The sequence below is a fragment of the Fulmarus glacialis genome, unplaced genomic scaffold, assembly GCF_000690835.1.
Source record: "Fulmarus glacialis isolate BGI_N327 unplaced genomic scaffold, ASM69083v1 scaffold33551, whole genome shotgun sequence".
Taxonomy (NCBI): domain Eukaryota; kingdom Metazoa; phylum Chordata; class Aves; order Procellariiformes; family Procellariidae; genus Fulmarus; species Fulmarus glacialis.
In genome coordinates, this window is record NW_009191436.1 from 26100 (window position 1) to 45384 (window position 19285).

The 19285-nt window shown below is 40.2% G+C and overlaps 1 long non-coding RNA gene across 1 annotated transcript; it reads left to right on the forward strand.

Annotated features, from left to right (window-relative positions):
• The first annotated feature begins 6993 nt into the window (after positions 1 to 6993).
• On the forward strand, positions 6994 to 13895 carry LOC104083276. The gene is made up of 2 exons (XR_683594.1): positions 6994 to 7110; positions 13302 to 13895. It is a non-coding gene; the product is annotated as an uncharacterized LOC104083276 (long non-coding RNA).
• The last annotated feature ends 5390 nt before the right edge of the window (positions 13896 to 19285 follow it).

Here is a 19285-nt window from a genome sequence, read left to right on the forward strand (position 1 = left end):
GCTGTTTCGTTCTTTATTTGGTTCTTCCTTCTTCCCTCCTTTTAAGTACCTTTACCACTGCTACTACATATTCAGGGAGATTATAAATATGGTGTCAGGGTAGTACTGTCCTGAGAACTTTAATTTTATGCAGTTTTAGAAAATGTTCCAGAATGTTTCATTGTTCATTTTACCATATTCTTGTGGGTAATGTTGGTTAAGGCAATAAAACGCAATTCTGGCACAGCATGCCCTTTATATAAATGTTAAAAATACACACAGAACACTCTTTTTGGCATTTTCCAAAAGCTTTTGGATAAGACTTTTAGCAGCACGTTGTATAGGCTTGTGGTGATATTGTGCAGCACAGTATGCTTTTTCAGATGTCTACACGGACCTTCATTTATTTAGCATCTGGAAAATACCATTTTTGCTTATCCTTTGTGAGGAAAGTACGGGTTCTGACTTTTTTAAAAGAGCTGGATATGCAAAGAAATCAAAATTGAATTGCTGTCTGCCTCTTCTGTGTTGGAAATTACCAACAATAATTACCACTTGCATTTAAAGCATCCTTTTCCCAAGTTGACTGAATCCTCTAAATAACTGCTTTGGAAGGGTGCCTTGGCAAGGCAGGGATGGATGTGGATATCTTGTGTGATTCTGTTTAATTATCTCTGAGTGCCAAGTCTATATCTGGAGCAGGAACAATGGCACTCAGAGTTAAATTAGGACTCTTCAATGCAGCTCTTGCCCTTTGGTGGAGTTGTGTATTTTATAATTTCTTTCTGCTTGGCTCCATGGGGCAATACAGTCCAGGATTGACTCAAATTTGCACAAAAATCAGGGATTGGGATGAAATTTGCAGGCGTGATTCAAATGCCTACTACTGCAAACTCCTCCTCTGCAATCTGCCAAAAATAACTCTGATATTCTCAAGCATTATGGCCAATGCTCTCTTTATAAGAATAAGATTTCCCCATGGAAAGCATATGCCTGCAGTAGATTTGCTACGCACTGCTCACCAAAGATGAGCTGCGAGTTCCCTTTCTGCTCCCACATTCTTAGGGTTTTTTTGGAGCCAGTTCAGCAGTGTGGGAGTTCTTGTACCATGGGGGAGTCTCCAGTACAAAGCACATGTATGCTGCCTGCCACTTTTTCTGGGCACTTTCCCACTTACTGGAAAAACAGGTCAGGCCGCTGATGATTTAATTTTGTTATGGACGCCTTGATCAGCTCCCCAATTTAAGGCATGTTACCATTGTTATGATGTGTGGGAAAAGCACAGAGGGAGTACAGATATAGTTACCTGGTCTTGGAAGGAACGATCCTTGAAAATTACTGCCTTTGCTGCATGAAACAGTCTGTTCCGCAGGCAAGTGCTTTGAACAAATACTCAATAGATGTAAGGGCTTCTGTGTTTTCAGCAGCCTCCAAAATTACCTTTCTCACAAGTTATTTGCTGCTTTTGCATTAATACTAGTAAATTCTGGAGAAAGAGAGAATGATCTCAAGCCTCTGATCTCAAGCCTCAAAGCCATAAAAAGTCTCCAACTCTACATACCATGCTTCAATACTTCAGTAAGATTAAACATGCACATACAGACAAGAGAGAGCTTGTGATAGCAACGGCATGAGCCTTTCCATTATACATTGTAATATGGCTCACCTTCTCATCTTCTTACTTTGTGAAATGACTTCTCTAACTGGGGCCATAAATAATGGCAACTCATTGAAACTTTGTAGGAAAAACAGCCCAAAGTTTCTTGTAACAACATAACTACTGACAGAAGCCATCAGCTTTTATTTTTCCTGTAAAGGAAGAGAAAGGAGGTCTAATTTTGGATCAGGAAAAATAAATCCTGAGTGTTGCTGCTGAATTGTGAGCACTCCGGTGTGATTATGGGAATCCAAACTGGCTTTTGTGGAGAGTATGGCTATTTTCATAACCAGTGCTAAATTAGGCCAAGCTTGTACTAAAACTCTGATTTGGCATACCCAATAAGAAGTTATCCCAAGAAGTCTCACAGGATGGTGGGGCTGGAAATTAATTCTCCTCTCTAGGCAGATGACCCTTCAGGCTTTGGAGTTTGCAAGTGTACAGCTTACTCCAGGTATAGAGGACAAACCCCTTCACTGCCTAATGCCTCTTCACATACATAAAATCTATGTAGTCATGCACTATCTCTAATTGCTTTTGTAAAGTCTGTTGAGACCTACTGGTGGAAAGAGGAAGATGTTAGTGTTTTCCATCTGCACAGAGCCACTTCTTGAAGGTACCAAAAGGTTTGAAAAATGCACTACATCATACTCCTGTTGTGAAATGTGGGAAAAAAATGCAAAAAGAAACAGTCCCTCCTAAAATGGCTGGTTCTGGTCTTGGATTCGTGTGTACTGCAAAGGAAAAAGAACTGCTGATGTTCAGCAAGTGAACATCTGCAATTTCAATCCCGCGTGGCATGGACTAAGGCTGTAGGCTTCGTTGCTGTGATCTTTTCTTCTTCTTCTTTTTAATAGTGCATGTAGCACAGGACTGGGTTCTTTGCCCTTTGTGGGACTTGGAGACTTTCCATGGTTTAATGTGAAAAAGGGCTATTGCTGAAGGAGCGTACTCATCCAGTTCGCTTTGAAGATGTGGCAGCAGAGTGTGTGTGTGTGTGTTTGTCTCCTTCAAGGGTGTGTCCCACAGCTGCCGGATGCCTTCACTTTCATGGATTTCCCCTTGCAACAGTTTGTGATTATACACACCCAATTAGCGCTATCTCTGACACACACCCTGCAGGCAGCATAGACAGCATCAAAAGGAATCACAGTGAGGCACTTGGTACCAGTTGAGGACTGAGAGGATGGCTGTGCTCCAGTACTTATTTGGAGCAGGGACTCCAGATAAAGTGCACCATCACAACTGAATGTTTTTTAGAAATGTAAATATGTCCTTAAAAGAAATGTAATTTTCTTTTGGACAACAACATCATTGCATCTCTATATGATTTCACTGAGGGCAGAGCTAAGGCTGCCTGAAATATCTTGTGTGTATTTCCATAGCTGGTAAAATGGCTTCATTTTGTAAGTAACTTGCACTGCAGTCTTCCTGTGGGATTATTTCTATATGACTGTAATGTTTTGATGTTTAAGCTTCTGATATGTATTCTCAATTTTACTTCATTTAAGCAAATGTTTTGGTCTTGGTAAAGAGTCACAATACCTTGGAAGACCCAAAGTCTCCGTTAGTGTGCAGTATGGTAACTAACTTGTCAGTATGGCTTCATTATCGGCATAATTCCAAAGTTTTACTAAAAGCGTATTTTTCTGTTGTTTGAACAGTCCAGTCAGATTAGAGTACAGATAAGCCTCTGCATACATGCAGTTAGTGTCACCGAATCTATTTATCAGATTCAAAGGAGGAATGAAGAGGAGGCAGAAGCTGGGGTAATAGAGAATAATTTTTGAACTGTATCAATCACTGAAGGGGGTAAAAAAAAAGGCTAAGGACATACCAAAGATTTTTGCAAGAGCAAAGGATTAGGACACGTGAATTAGCACACATGAATCAGTTTTTAAATTTACCTAGTGAAGCATTCCGTAGTAGTCCTCTAATACAACTGTAACAACAATAACTGTGAGAAATGTAATTAAATGCAAGAAGTAAAAACGTTTTGAAAAAAATAAAGACCCAAAGTCAAAGCCCATGGGCCATCTCCAGCTCCCCTTCGCTAGCCAGCCCCCAGAGGACTGACATCTTTTGCTTCTGGTCCTTTCCCAGAACTGCCCTTTGACTCTCACGGTGGCTATCAAACAAACCACGTACCTGCTCCCTGCTGATCTCAGAAGTGATATAAAAAGACCCCCTCTCCCCTGACTGCCAGTCTATCTAACTACAACTGATATTAATGCATTAAACTTGCCAGCAAGGAATTTCATTAAGAAAAAAAAGAAAGTTTTATTTTGATTGACTAGGCTTGGAAGCTGTGGATATAGTTTCCTTTACTCTCATTTTTCATTTAACCTTAATTAATTAATTAATTAAACCTTACAAATAATTAGCAATTGTAATTCATTAATAAAACTGCCACAATCTGATGATTGCTTCTCAGCCAAGCCTAGGGCTTGAGCCCAGCACCTGTCACCAGGATTAAACACTTCAGGAAAATAAAAATTACACAAGCAATTAGGTGTGTAATGAATCAGAGGATTGTTTGTGTTGCATATGGCATGCCACCTTCCTTAGCGGACACCCGTGCTGAACACTGTAGCAAATAGTGCTGATCCCAGCCAAAGTGGAGATGTTTCACTCTGGAGCCTGTCTGGATGTCCAAGGCCATTTCAATGCCAAGGGCTAACGGTGTCGTGTCGCTCATGTGCATGTAGGGGCTAAACTCTCTGCACCCTCAAAGAGTGTGGCTGCTCTCCTGCAGACTGGGAATGGTGCCCTGGCCTCCCTAATCCCCTAGACCATGCCCAGGCTTTGTCAGGGTGAGTGCTAGCCTTGTCAGGAACATGTTAATGAGTAAAAAGACTGGGTGATTGACAGTGAGCCTGGAGATTTCCTGACCTGATACAAGCACCTGAGGTAGCTGTAGGTGCATTGACTCAGTGCAGGAGGCGGCGTCCCCCTCTGAGTGATGGTAAAAAAATGTATTTATGCTTTAAAAAGCAGAGAAAGTACCTCAGCTTTAGCATTTTATAATTTCTAAGGCAGGAAGTCAGTGAACATGTAGCCAACCTGACATTGGCAAGCATCCCTAAACACTGCGGCATTAATAATAACTAAATCTGACTGGAGAGCAGTAAAATGTGATTGATAAAGGAGGCTAGCACAGAAACAAAAAGATGATGAAATGGTATCTTGATAATGGACTCTGTCTGTGGAGATTATTACAGACTCTCTTTGTGATAATAATTTGCTGCAGTAGCAAACAAGCATCTACTTCACTGTAAAATGAGACATACACCTCCTAACTGGTATGGGGTATATGGAGCAGTGCCTGCTGCAGGGATGCTAGCAAGAGATCACAAACACATTGTGGCCAAAGGAAACAGTGTAAAGTTATTTAGTGTGTCATGTAAAAAGGTGACCCTTTGTGCTTATACAAGGTCTTTTATCAGCTAACAACATCGAACAATGCCAAGGATGTTGTGCTAATCTGCGCCTTGCAGCCTATCAGCTGTGATACTCATACAGCAACATCTGTTACTGGGAAAGATGTAAAGGGACCTACCGCAGAACTAAAGTGAAATAAAATTACATTGTCCCTAGAAAGGAAAGTTATTTGAAATGAAAACCACTGGTCTGTAAATACAAACATGTTACATATTGATCCAAAGCAATTCTGTTTATCCACAGTACGTATATATCGGTAAATGCAGGACAGGTAACCTTTTTACATTAGTACTTTGTTCCTTATTTGTCACAGTGAATTTTTAGGTAATTTCATGTTGTGGGTCCACTGATAGTAAATGATTAAAAGCTCATGGAAATGTCAAGCAGAACTGTCAGGTATTACCATAGGCATGGTCACTGAAATAGCCAGCAACTTTGGCAAGGGGAAATACTCCTCTTTAAGGGGCACTGTTGGATATGCAGAAAGAAGCTTCTCTGTGTTCGAAGGACCACTAATCCTCTCTCCCAGTTTTGAATAAGGGGTTCCCAATGACTCTAAAGCATTGTATGGGTATTAGGGCTCCTGATTACTTTGACTGAGGTGCTTGCACCTTTTCCAAGCTATTACCTATTCAGCTATGGGCAAAGTTTCTGGAAAATTAAGCCTATATCCATCCTTTTCCTATAGGCAATGGAATTTTTGGTCCACAGCAAGAGCAATTAACATGGACAGCTCATTTTTTACTTCAGCCCTTGGTCTTTCTGGAGGATTTGTGCCTCTCACAAACGTTGCTTTGTCCTCTCAGGAACGAAGTCCCTGAACATGCATGGAGCAGGGGGCTCTTGCCCATTGACACCCAAGGTGCATGCACAGAGCACCCTTAGTGGAAAGCAGAGGAACTGAGGGCATGATTTTCAGAGGGCCGAGTATGTCTTCCCCGCACCTTGTCCCCACCTTCTAATGATTCCACTCGGAGCAGTAGATACTCGGCATTTCTGAATTTGCATTGCTGCGTCTGCAGAAGCGTCTAAGCATTTTTCTTATGCAGAAACTGCCGACTGCAAATCCACTGGCTCTTGCCAGTTATATTTTAGGTCTGTGCCAAATGGGCACACGTTCTGGATGAGCTAACTTGAAATGTAGTGGTGACATACGCAGTAGCAGTTTCACTTAGGGCCATGTTAGCAGCTTTGCTCCCTGCCATGTTTTGTGGTGATTCCATCTTACGCAATGGAAGAAGATGGTGGTATTAACAAGTACTGGGGGATTTCCTAGCATAAGAACTGCTCAGTTATACTGCATCACCCCTGCTCCTTTGGAGTCTCTTAAAGTCTGGCATTTAGTAGTGATGCTGCTGAGAAAACAGGCATATAGCTATTTTGCGGCCTTCAAAGAGGGGAGAGGCTGGAGGTAACCTGGAGAGAAGGCACCATTTCTGATCCCTTGCATGGAAGGGCGTGTGCTCATTACCTGCAAAAGTCATCCACTTAACACTGCTGCTCTTATTATCAGTAAAATTACTAAATTTTTACTTTCTAGGGAATAAGAAAGAAGTTTTTATCTTGTGTTGACACAACATTGTTGCAAAAATGGAGTTTGCCTTCTCCCACTGTGGCCCCAGTCCTCCCTGCCTGACGTTTCCTGGGTCTTCTTCTCACCTCCCTGTTTCTGCGCGGTTCTCTCCCTGGTGCTCTTGAGACTTCTCTGCATCAGAGCAGCACATCAAAAAAGAGATGAGCCCTTGGGATGTGACAGCAGAGATGCTTTTAACTTTCTTGCCGTTTAGCACTAGTTGCTGTGGCGTTGAACTCCATGTGACTGGAAAGTAAACAACTCCAAACCTCAGACAGATAGCTGCCAAAGCTTTCCTTGCTTATTTGTTTTGGGTCTTTGTTCTGCAGGTCCTGTGTGACAGACATGTGCGAGTGCCCGGTCCATAAAAACTGCTACTGTGAGTCATTCCTGGCGTACGCCCGAGCCTGTCAGAGGGAAGGGTTGAAAGTCCAGTGGGTAGCGGAGCAGAACTGTGCAGGTAAGCGTTTGGGGACTGCTTCTTTGTAAGCCAGTGCATAGACTAATAGGCTACTATCCTTTTACTGGTGGAGGAGGATCAAAAATCAACCGGCTAGAAAGGACTGGGATTGCACCAGCAGGGAAGCTGCATTCTGAGTTATGGAGAAAGACCTTACCAGGAAAGATTTTCAACCATCAAATATTAGAAATGTTTATTTCGCTGCAAAACTTTTCACCTCTAATGCCACCTATCTTAATTTTATGTATTTCCAGGAAGAAGTACATGCCTTTTTCTTTCAGGATATGTAAACAGTTGATTAGAGATAATGTTTAAACTCCTTTGACCTCCTGTTAAAATACGGTTATATTTCCAGACACAACATGCATATAGGATTGAAGTAGGGAAGAAGAGAAAATGTATTTAATGGGAATATTAAAATGCAAGCCTGCATTAATTTTGGTACTTGGACCAGATTCCCTGTGTGATTAGGACTGCATTAATTGCAAGTAATTGTGAGTAATTGTTTCCATGAGAAGTGGTAGCCTGTGGTCATGGGCACTTGAAGTAAAATGCAATATTGCAGATGAATATTTCCCCTGATGATGGTCTCATTAATTTAGGACATTCTATAATAGCATTGATTTGCCTGGAAATGTATTCAGATTTATGTAAAGCAATTGACAGTAGTTGGAAAAAAAAAAGAGAGAAGGATACTCAGTGCTGGTCAAAGAGCTATTACCCTGTGGTCCATTTTGGTGATTGTGTGTGGCTCAGGGTCTACTCTCTCAACTTCAATTTCCTTTTCTGTTGAAGGCACGATAGCAGGGATGGGTGAGCGACAGAGCAAATTACATTTGATTGACTGTTCCCAAAAGGCTCATGTTTTTTCTTACAAAGGAACAGAACAATCCAAACAGGGTGTCACTAAGTGAAAGCCCTAATCAAGGATGTGGTCTCACACAGCACTAATAACGTATGTAATTTTAATCTATCGATCTGGTAGCAGATCCATGCAGAAACAAGCATCCTGACTTTTTTTTTTTTGACCAAAGCACTTCAGACTGAGACCTCACTGTGGCAGACGATGTAAAAAGAATAAAAACCCCAGACCCTGCCTTAAGGAGTTTATACAAGTGTTGGCATATCACGACTTAACTAATTGAGGCTTCTTTTCACATTTTTTTCTGGCATTCTACCAAAAACAAGGAAAGTTTCTAAGGAAAAAACAGTCCTTGAGTGAGCATTATGAAGGAATTTAAACATGCATCTTCCATTAAAGCTAATGAAAGAAGTGTTTAAGTCCACCTGGGTTTTTTAATCTTAGTGCAGACTTCTAGAGGGAAAGGGGAAATCTTGTTAAGCAGAAAATACAGATGAGCTGTATATGGTCAAATACCCTCAAAACACTTACTTAAGCATCCGATGTCAAACAAGTAGCACTATCTTCTACAGTAAATCGTATGGTAAGCATTAAAGTGCATCCACTGCACTCCATATGTTAGCAGTGGACAGCATTAAGATTTTAACTTACTTTTTTCTCCCCAAAACTTGTAGTTACAATGATTGTGTCCTAATTGTGGATAAAAGTTCCTGGGTATGAAACAATATATCCGTAATAAAACTTTAGCTTTCTGTGACTTTCATTTCCTGCTTGACATTTCATAGCTGGTGGGATACTTGGAAGAGCTGTGTTCTGATGAAAATGGAGTATACTTATTAGTAAAGTCAGGTTTTAATTATTCTTTTGTGTGTTATAAAACCAGATCTTGTGTGGTTGCCAGTTCCTCTACCCTGACTGCTGTATGCTTAGCTCATTTTTACAATCTTTAGAAAGCTTATGTTGTCTGGAGGGCCAGCCAAACAGGATACTCAGGAGGCTGAATTAAATGTCCTGTTCCCTACATGCTCTTCCTCCTCCCCCAGTGCAGCAGCGTATCCTCCTCTAAAATACTGCTACTCAAGGTTTGCTGTCCTTCGAGGTTGGCTCGGTGAGGGGAATGTCAGCTGTCATTTAACCGGAAGGGTGAAGAGAAGAAGCTAATGAGTAAGGAAAATGGTTAGGGTAAGAAAGGGTTGGTGAGATCCACACGGGAACTGAAAGGGTTTGGAAAGGAATATGGGTTTCCATGGGAAGTAGTGGGGAGTAAGACCTGTTAGGATGGGCACAAGAAGAAATATGATGTGTGAAGAAGAAGAAAAAAAACCAGGAGAGCCAGCGTGAGGGAAAGAAGAAATAAGAGAGTGATACGTGCGAGAGGGAAAAGAAATGGAAGGAAGGGGTTTGAAAAGGAAAGAAAATAGAAAAAAGATTTGGTTTAGCCCAAGACAGGCTAAGCAAGCAGTTTATAAAGTGCAATTAAGTAAACTGAAATGGTGAAAGGGCTTGGGCCATAGTAATTTAACACTGAATTTCTGAGGGCACTGAGAGAAAGAAGACTCAGCGATGGCAGATGGCAATAACTCCCTGCCATGGGCATGACTACGCAGGCAAGAAGAAAATGCAGGTATGGACTATAATAAAGTCCAAAGTGCACATGGTAGCACTGATGTGCTGACATGCTCCAACAGCTTCATAAAAAGTGAACAATTTTCTCCTTTTCCTATGTGATCGGTTGAACTAGAGGAGGAGAAGTGTCTCTCAGATTTTGACTCTTCTCTCCTGGGTCACCTCTTCTCTGCTGTGGAATTTTCTGGCCAAAGTTACTCTTCTTTCCTGTTATATGTTGCTTTCCTTTGATCGCTTTATCCATGTGAATATGTATCAGAAGGCTATTCTGACTTTTCAGTGGAAACTCATTAAAAATGGAAAGTTGAAGAGATATTAACACAAATGTATCATTAGTAGGTCAGTGCCCAGATCTATTGCCTTCTACTATGTTAGAAGGAGATGTTGTGAATTGCAAGCACCACGAGTGACATTCAATTTGAAAGTCCTACAAAACACCTCAAAAGCCCAAACTATGCAACACCAACAGAAGAAGCAGGATGATTCACTGATGCACAAATATTAGCTCAGAAATTTCTGTGGAATCAGATTTACCAGCTATCATCCACCAAGGGAATCCTTCAGCAGCTCCATGTTAGGTATTTTTGCTTTTGTGTTTGTTGGGGAACAAGAATTCCTCCTAAATAATTATGGCCATGTCTACAAAGACAGGCGCAGACAGATACAAGCCTTCTCTGTGAAACTGCCAAACTGGCTGGAATAAACCAGCTCTGGTCTGAAAACTGTATAGCCTTATTAGGCAGGGTTTATTAGCTCAGGCACAGTGCTGTATTTATGTGACTCTATGGCTTCTGGACTAGAGCTGGCTATCATCCCGCCAGCTCAGAAAGTGGTCTGAGGAAGCTCACATCTGTCATGCCAAACACATGTTCTAGAAGAAGAGTGGAAAAATCCTGTTGGGACTGGTAACGTTGCAAAAAGCAGTATTATTAGTAACTTTTGTACTTTGGGGTTGGGTTTTTGATTTTTTTTGCTAGTGCACTAAGGAAGTTATTACTAACAGAGCTCAGTTCTTTAAGAGAGGAATTTGCCTTAAAAGACGGGTGCAAAGGCATCACTTCTGTTTTCCGTGTTTACATGGTACTGATTCATTTCAGCAGTCCCTGGGAAGCCTGCTGCAGAATGTCTTTATTTTTATTTTTTAAACTGTTGATGAAGTGGAATGTTCTGGATCAATCACACCACATGTTAACAACTGAAGCACTCAACAATAAAAGCCATCCAGGGAACTTAAACAGCAGCCATTGTACTTTTCTGATTTTTCCCTTGACAGCAAGTTAATAATGCCATTATAGACTGCCTACAGCAGAAAATAAAGTCATCATATCTTCTACATGGCATCATCTGAAGGAGAAGGAGGTGTTTTGACATCCCACATCCAAGTGTGGTAGAGCAGAGCTGGGGAGTACTTACAGATGCCACGGCTGCCAAGGGCAGCCTGTAATATGTTCTCATGTGCTCTGGGGCAGCAATGAGGAAGTGGAAGGGAGACCCAATTTTCCTCAAACCCACCAGCTGAGGCACCAAACAGAGCTCAGGTGGAACGAACGGGCCAGCTATTACTGCAGTAAAGCTTTGTGGGATAAAACCTGTGCAGCCTAAAAACTGAAGCTTACAGACCTTTCCACATGGAAACTGCATGTACTGAAGCCTAATGTTTCAGTTTGTGGTTGGTCAGTTAGAGATCCTTTAAAGGGAAACTCATTTTCAGAGAGGAGGGACAAAAGCTTCTAGTAAACAGCCCCCTTAAGATAATTCACGTTATGTGTGGACAATCACTGTCCGTCTTTGTACATCTTGGTCTACTTTTCTAGACAGTTAATACATTGTTTGCAAAGCTCCTGGGAGTTCCGCACATTTTCATCTCCCCTCTTACAGAGATTCAATCTCTATCCTTAACACACTACGTAAGTGCAGAGTTTGTTGTGAATCTAACATTTTACTGTACACTCAATATTGCTTGCATGTTTTTCCCACCTAAATTTCCTGTCTCATTTAAATTTCATTTTAGTTATTCCTTTTGTTTGTTCCTTCTTAATGTGCATGAAAGTTATAATGCAGAGCAAGATAGAGACGTAAAGCTGGAAAAAAGTTCTCAAAAGATCTATGCCCACAAGCAGAATAAGCCTATCTTGAACATTGCTGAAAGATGTTTTTTCCAACCTATTCTAAAATGATGTTCAGTAAAAGATGTCTCACAGAGTTTATAGGTAGCTTGCTCCAGTGCTTTCTCATGCTTAAAGCTAGAAAGCTTTTTTTTCCTCATATCTAGCTCATATCTAATATCTATCTAATATTCAGCTGTTGATTCTCTGTAAATCCAGGGTCATTTTCTGCTGTATTATCCACTTTTTCCCATTTTTTGTTTGCTTATTTAATATCTGTGCCCTGAGAATGCATTGGATTTGGATGCGTTCTTGCCAGAATTCCTTCTTCGGGGCTGCTTTTCATATACATATAAATGCCACAAAATGCATAAGAAGTAAAACCTGCAAGAAACTGATGCTGTTTTGAAGATCACTTTGTTACTGGTGAAGAAGAACCCCTTAAATTTATGATGCCTTAGCACTAAGACTTCCATCCTCTGTGATACACTCTTATACATATTTAATAAATTTATTTCTGCCTATTTTGTCTTTATGAATAATAACGGTACTGTAACGGCACTGTAAGGCCAATTTTCACAACAGAACAGCATTCTTGTGTCCATAACAGAACTGTTCTTTAAAAAATCTGGACCTTCAAGCCCTCTCAAAATGGAAGAAACTTTCTTAATGCAACCACCTCTCTGTAAACAGCAAGAGATGATTCTGGATGCTTGAGAGTCCCTTACCATCTATAAACTATTTTATCAGTACTTGTTTTTGCCATCAGCACAGCCGTTAGAAAGAATAACAGGCTTTTATTTGCTATCGAACCATGTAGTATTCTCCATAGTAAAAAGGCAGGATATAAAATGTTAAGAGTTTAAATATTGATCTGGAGGGGGTATAGTGCTTTCAGCTGAGCCCTCAGTGGTCTCTTATGTTGGAAATGCATTGAACTGTCAACTACATAAATCAATGAATAGATACTGGAATCATTAAGTACAAGAATCCTCATTCTCAGTGATCCCTTGGTAAAATCGCATAAAGCATGGAAATGATTTTTTAATTTTTTTTTTTTGCTGTAGAAATGGTGCTGCTGAATTAACAACATTGCTTTGATTTGCTGCAATATGCATTATTGAAAGTATAATCTTAGGAATAGAAAGGCCGATGTGGTGGATGACCCTTCTTTCTCTTATTCTTTCTGTAGGAGTGGGACTGATAATAACTGTCCTTGTAAATGTTTCAGAAATCTTCGATAAAAGGCATTGTAACAAATAAAGAAACAATGTTAACCCTTAAATATAAAGCATAGATCTGTTTATAGATAGAAACCTTGCCAAAGCTTTATATACCGTCAGCTGTGTTAAAATTCTCAAAAAGTTCAAGACTGCTAGGAACTTGATACCTTTTTGATTAGGAATTTTGCTACCTTTGTATTTGTGATGTAAAGTAGTGTTGGAATCTCTTTACAAATAATTTCTTCCTCAAGATGATCGTCATACCAAAATGTGCTTTTTGATATTCGCAGTTGAAACCAAGCGATACAGGTATGTAACTTTCCTTGTGGGACTCTGTATAATATGCGTATTTTTTTCCTTTTAATTGCCTTTCAGCAACCCAGTGTAAACACGGTGCAGTTTATGATACCTGTGGTCCAGGATGTGTCAAAACATGTGACAACTGGAACGAGATTGGCCCATGCAACAAGCCCTGCGTTGCAGGGTGCCACTGTCCGGCAAATCTAGTTCTTCACAAGGGAAGATGCATCAAGCCAGTCCTGTGCCCACAGCGATGACATTAATTCCCTTTCCGCGGACACTAACGCGGGTGGTCACTGACCCCTTTGATGCTCACAGCCAGTGAAGGACTCCAGCTATTTGTGTGCAGATTCTGCAAAGTACATGTCTGCTCACAGAGTGTAAATATGCTCCTGTGTGTATATTTATGTGTGTTTATGTATACACACATGGCACCTAGAAAGATATGTGTGTATGTAGATATACATATCTATACACAAGTGCCCTAAACGTAAGTACAACCCATATATTTATATATATGTCCATACACACAAATATACATCATTTCTATATATCATAGAAGGATGAATTATTATATGTATATTTTTTGCTATAAAGTTTATGTATTATTATTTCTAGGACCCTGATCTGTAAGTCATTGTATAAATAAACCAGGTGTTTTTAATATAATATAGTGGCATGAAAAGATTGGATGACTTTGCCATTGCATAAGTTTGTCGTTTCCAAGGAAACTTTTCTAGGGCCATAGTACTGCCAGACTGGATTAGTTTCAACACAGAACCTGGATTTACAGTTGTACAGGAAACACATTTCTCTGGAGATGGAGGATTTATCTAGGAATATTTCATGCGTACCTTAGAGCTGCGTAGTGATTGGTGACAGTGCTTAATCAGGCAGAGAAAGCTGGGGATCGGCTTTTATGCTTTACTGAAATAACTGTGCAAAAGGATTTCCAAAGCTGGTTGGCCAGCTGCCAGCATAGAGATATTTCTTTCTGGAACGGCACCAAAGAGTCAGGGGCCAGATTTTCAAAAGTGTTCAGCACCCAGCAGTTCACTTTGAAAATTTGACCACTTCCCATTTCATATCCTAATGCCCCGTCTCTGTTGTTGTGTTTGGCAGTAGCTGTGAATACACAATAAGTAGCTTGAAGAAAATATTCATGTACATATTAGCCCCTTTAACATGTTTGAAACTGCTGGGTTTGTTTCATATTTCCCCCAAATATTATGCAGAAAGCAAATCCCACTGTGAATTGGAGTGTTTGATTTCAGTGTGCCTTCAAACATGAAATAATGCCGGGTTTAGTAACTCATTCAATTTATCAGCATGGTTTAGAAGAAAGACAAATTCACCCCACCAAAAAAACAGTAGAGAATGTCAAATGCTAATTGGAGAACTGGAATTTATTTCCTTACTGGTCTTTTGCTTGAGGTTTACGAACATGTGGGCTCTGTGAAGTTTGCATGACTTTTGAAGTCTCCCAGGGGAGAAGCAATAATATGGGATTTCATTAGAAACTGTTAAAAAAGCCATACAACTTTCTCAAGCCTGAAGGGAGGGGGGGCTATTTTTCTTCCACTGGAAAACCTCTTGTAGAGCCTGATGGAACGGTCTGTGGAGATGACAGAAACCTTTGGGCATCTGATTTAGGTTTATAATGAAGTAATATCCTCCCACACAGCTACTTCCATTATGCCTTGCATTGAAATTGCACATTGTAATGCTTTGAACAATTTTCTCCTTTTAATTCTTCCCTCTCCAGGAAGTTTCGCAGGGTCTGAGTTTACAGTGAGTGAGCGGGTGCAACACACTTGGGTTATACGACCTGCCTGCGATCCCGTCCTAGAGGAAGATGCTGAGTGAGCCTGGTTAGCTTAGGCACCACACTATCCAAAATGCTGCAGCCCACAGTGTTAAAAAGAGGTGGGCAAATAATGCCAGGAGTGTTCCATGGATGTTTATCCAAATCTTAAATAAACTCAGCTTGATCTTTTTATGTCCCCTTTGTGTTCGTTTCTCGGAACAATCGAATAATTTGGTTTTACTGGCAGAGAGGGTTTCGAAGCCACATACACAAGTGCACTGGGAAGCAGAATTGCAAATGTGCAGATCCCGTCAGAGCAGGAAACTGGAAGAGTTTTATGTGGCTCATGTGATAATTGAATGGCAAAGCTGAAATTTAGAACAATTGCAATTGGTCCAAGGAGTTAAAGCATAAAATGGCGGTCATTAAAATAATTTAAAGCATCAGTTAGACTGAAGAATATTTCAGCCTGTGAGCTTTCGATGCTGAGATATGGGGTCTAAGCCATTAAATAGGTTATTTGCCAAGCTCTAGTTTAGGATAGATTTTCATTACTTACCGCTCAGGGTTTCCAAAATAAAAATACACACAAAATTAATTGCACACATGAACAGTGTATAGAGCCGTCCTTCCCTTTTCTTCTCCTGACTGATGAAGGTGAGTGAAAGGTGAAGGGAGAGCCCTCCAGCTCTCTCAGTCCATTGATCGCATTCAAGCAACACTTAATTGACACCAGGTGAAGAGGTGACTCAGTCTATCTGTAGGATGAACTCTATTTTTAAATCTTAAAATGGTTCAGTTTGAAACCTGAACTACAGGTCATCTCAAAATGAGGACTCATTCCTCGGTTTAGCTTTTTCACATCTGCCTAATTAAGGGTAGCCCCCTGCTTTTTGCTTTAGTGATGTATACTGAGGAAGAAAGGAATGTAGTTTTACCTCTAAGCTGTCTAATTGTGCCCTTATGGTGCTGTAGAGCTTTCTCCTCCAAACTCCGCAGTTTTCAAAGCAACAGTAAGGGCTATCATCTGCTCAGTTCACATATACAGCCTAAGGTAAAGGAGCTCTGCTTTTCTAGAAATTGCCCCCAAGTTTCAACTTGGCACAGGCTTTATATCCATATCTGTAGTTACCCTGTGCCCAACTGAGCTATTCAGACCAGATCAGTCCCAGCTGGGGCTGTCTCACTCCGCCCTCCTGTTTGCCTCTCTTCTCCCAGGCTTTTCAAAAGCTGAAAGTCTAGCCCAGTAACATCAATAACAGCATTACCACTGGCCTCATAGAGTTTGGGTTGCAGCCCATCTTCCTCCTTAGTGCAGCATTCTTTCTAATTCTGCTGTCTTGGCTCATGAAATATTACCCCTAGGATGCTAGAGCTGGAAACTTCCTGCGTATCGCTGGGGATTTATTTTTGACAAAATTCACTGATAATCCAATTTTAGTATGCTAAATGTGTTTAATATGCAATAATGTGGTTTTAGTAATAGCATAAGGTTGCTAATCCATATGGTATATTCACCATGCAAAACTGATAGTTATGTAAGTTTTGGTCTTGATTATACTTATGTCAATCTGTGCATACAACTTTGTGCCAATTTGTAAGGTGAAATATATTTGAAGGAGCAGAGGTTCCAACCAAAGAATGATCCAAAAGGAAAGTCTGAGAAACAGCTCTGTAATCCAATGGATGGAATCAAGGAAAGACTTGGATCAATAGCTTCGCCATTAACCTGCTATGTGTTCCCTGGCAAGTCATTTAATATTCTGTACTTCACTGCGGAAATGAGGCTCTGGGTTTATGCATCTTTTTTAAGTTTACGGATAGAAAATGTTCTAAAATGCCATACATCACCAGGGGAATGTCAACTGGTGTTTTACCAATTACTCATCTTGTTCCATATCTCTCATATCATCATCACTTCAAAGTCAGCTTTTAGTTGGCATACGTGGAGGTCAAATACATTTACTTCCTCCACATTTACTTTCAGTTGTGTCTATTTTTGTCATATATTTTGAGTTTTATAAACCACGGAGACAAGCCATAGCCAAGCAGAGCAGTTTGAGTTGTAGCCGAAGACTCTGTAGGAACTCCCACATCTTCCAAGAACACCTTTCTTCTATAGAGTAAGGATGCACTTGGAGCAAAAAATTAAGATTCTTAATATCCCACCCAAATGTGACCCCATCCTTGCATCACGTAAGCAGTTTCTAGTAGATAACCTAAAAGAAGTAAGTTGTTCTCACCAGAGGCTTTTCTGCTTTTTTTTAACACAGGATTCAAATACAGTTTGACACTGCTTGGCTCCCCAGTGACAGAACCTGACATTTGCAATAGCTGGACTGATCTTGAGTGACTGTACAGGGGTACTTTTTTTTTTTTTTGCCTTCATGAAAGGTGGACAAGGTTATCTCAGAGCTAACGGATATGAGAATAACAGCCCATGAATTTGCAGATGGACAGGCTGGAAAAAGAGGCAGTTAACAGCATTTAGCACTGAAGTGGTGAGATGTTTCAGGTATTTCAGGAACAGTCCCGACTAAGGGGGCATTATGCCAAGGTCTCAGTATTTGACACACAGGAACTTTACATTATATAACACTGATCAAATGCTTGTTCTGCTACCCCTGATTTTACCATTTTAGAAAGCCCTGGAGCGAGAGAAATGTTTCTGCTTCCTTACAGAAACATTTCTAGTCTATGATTGCAAATTTTTCGGGACAAAGGCCTAACTGTGCTGCCATTACAGAATTCCTTCTCTGTGTAAAGGTTGTTGCACAGATTAGTATTTCTAGTGCAATAATCACCATGACACCTGAGCACCAGACTCTATAACAACAAAATAAGGTTCTCCTATGAACATGAGGTAACTCCTGATCCCTCAGATGGCTATGGCATTGTGTTTGAATGAAGATGGTACAATAATGTGAGGAAATAAAGCGGCAAGATGAATAAGGGTGAAAGGCAAATGAGAAAGGAGAAAGCAGTAATAGGATTCTTTTTCTATGTGGATATTTTCTCACTAAATGGTAAGAACTAAACTGAAAGTGTTCTCTGACAAAGGCAAAGTACATCCACACTCCCTAACCAAAAAAACCCCCACCAACCACCCAAAAACCCCAAACCAACCACAGCGGAATCGTATGTTAAGATATGAACAGAACAGGTATATATTGGTAGGGACAGAAATCCATAATTAAGATAAAGTTACGAGCTTCTATTCCTACTTTTCTCACAACCCTTAAGTCACAGGAGAAGAAGTCACCAAAGTTAAGGGAAGGGATCTTATTTCCTGGGCTGAGATGAGGCAAACATCTACAGAATTCGGTTCTCGTGCTTCCACTAGCACAACAAACCTGTTTTGGTTTCCTCCAGGATACGTGTTTTAGTGAACACACATCATTTCCCATTTCGATGTCAGCATAGTAATTTCTTACATTACACTGTAATTTCCTACCCTATTTTATTTCTTGTTATTGTTAAAAGAAAGGGACATACTGGACTTGATTTTTTCTTTTGCACTGGTAAAAGCAGGAAGGCATTTCAGTGACTTAACTGTTGCTAGCTACACTGGTTTTAAACTGGTTTGAGATCATACTAGCACCATCCTGGCTTTATAGGTGTGGAAGAAATCTACAATCTTGGTGTGGCTGCTCTCAATTATTAGACCTCTAATTGCTTCCGATTGCTTCTAGCTATAGTTCAATATAAATCTCTGATAACACTGTATTAGAATAAAAGCATCTGCAGCCCAAATCAGTATAAATAATTTGCCACAAGACCTCACAGTTTATAAATGAAGGGGGGAAAAAATAATTTGTTGTACTTAACTCACTTTCACAAAAACTTTGATAAACGGTATTAATAAGGAAAAAGGAAGAGTGACTACAAAAACTGATGAAGAAAAGAGAATTTTTAAACGAAAGGATTTTTTTAATACTTAGTTCAAGTATTCAACTTCTTTAATGAGTATCGTTGAGTGGTATTCAGAAAAAACTTGATTGGGTTCTACAGAATATGGATCAAAACCCAGAAGTGGATACGTACAGATGCAGTTCTACACTTAAAATTGCACTGTGTCTTGAAGAGAGTGAAATAAATGAGTGAAGAAAGTGAAATAAATGAGTAGTTTGGAGGAAATTATTAAATTATTTCTCCCATCTTAGGCACCTGAATGTTTGCTGGTTTGGGGTATAAATATGCAGGTGTCTGAACCCCACCATGTCTGATGTACCGCCCTGACTTTCTTCATATT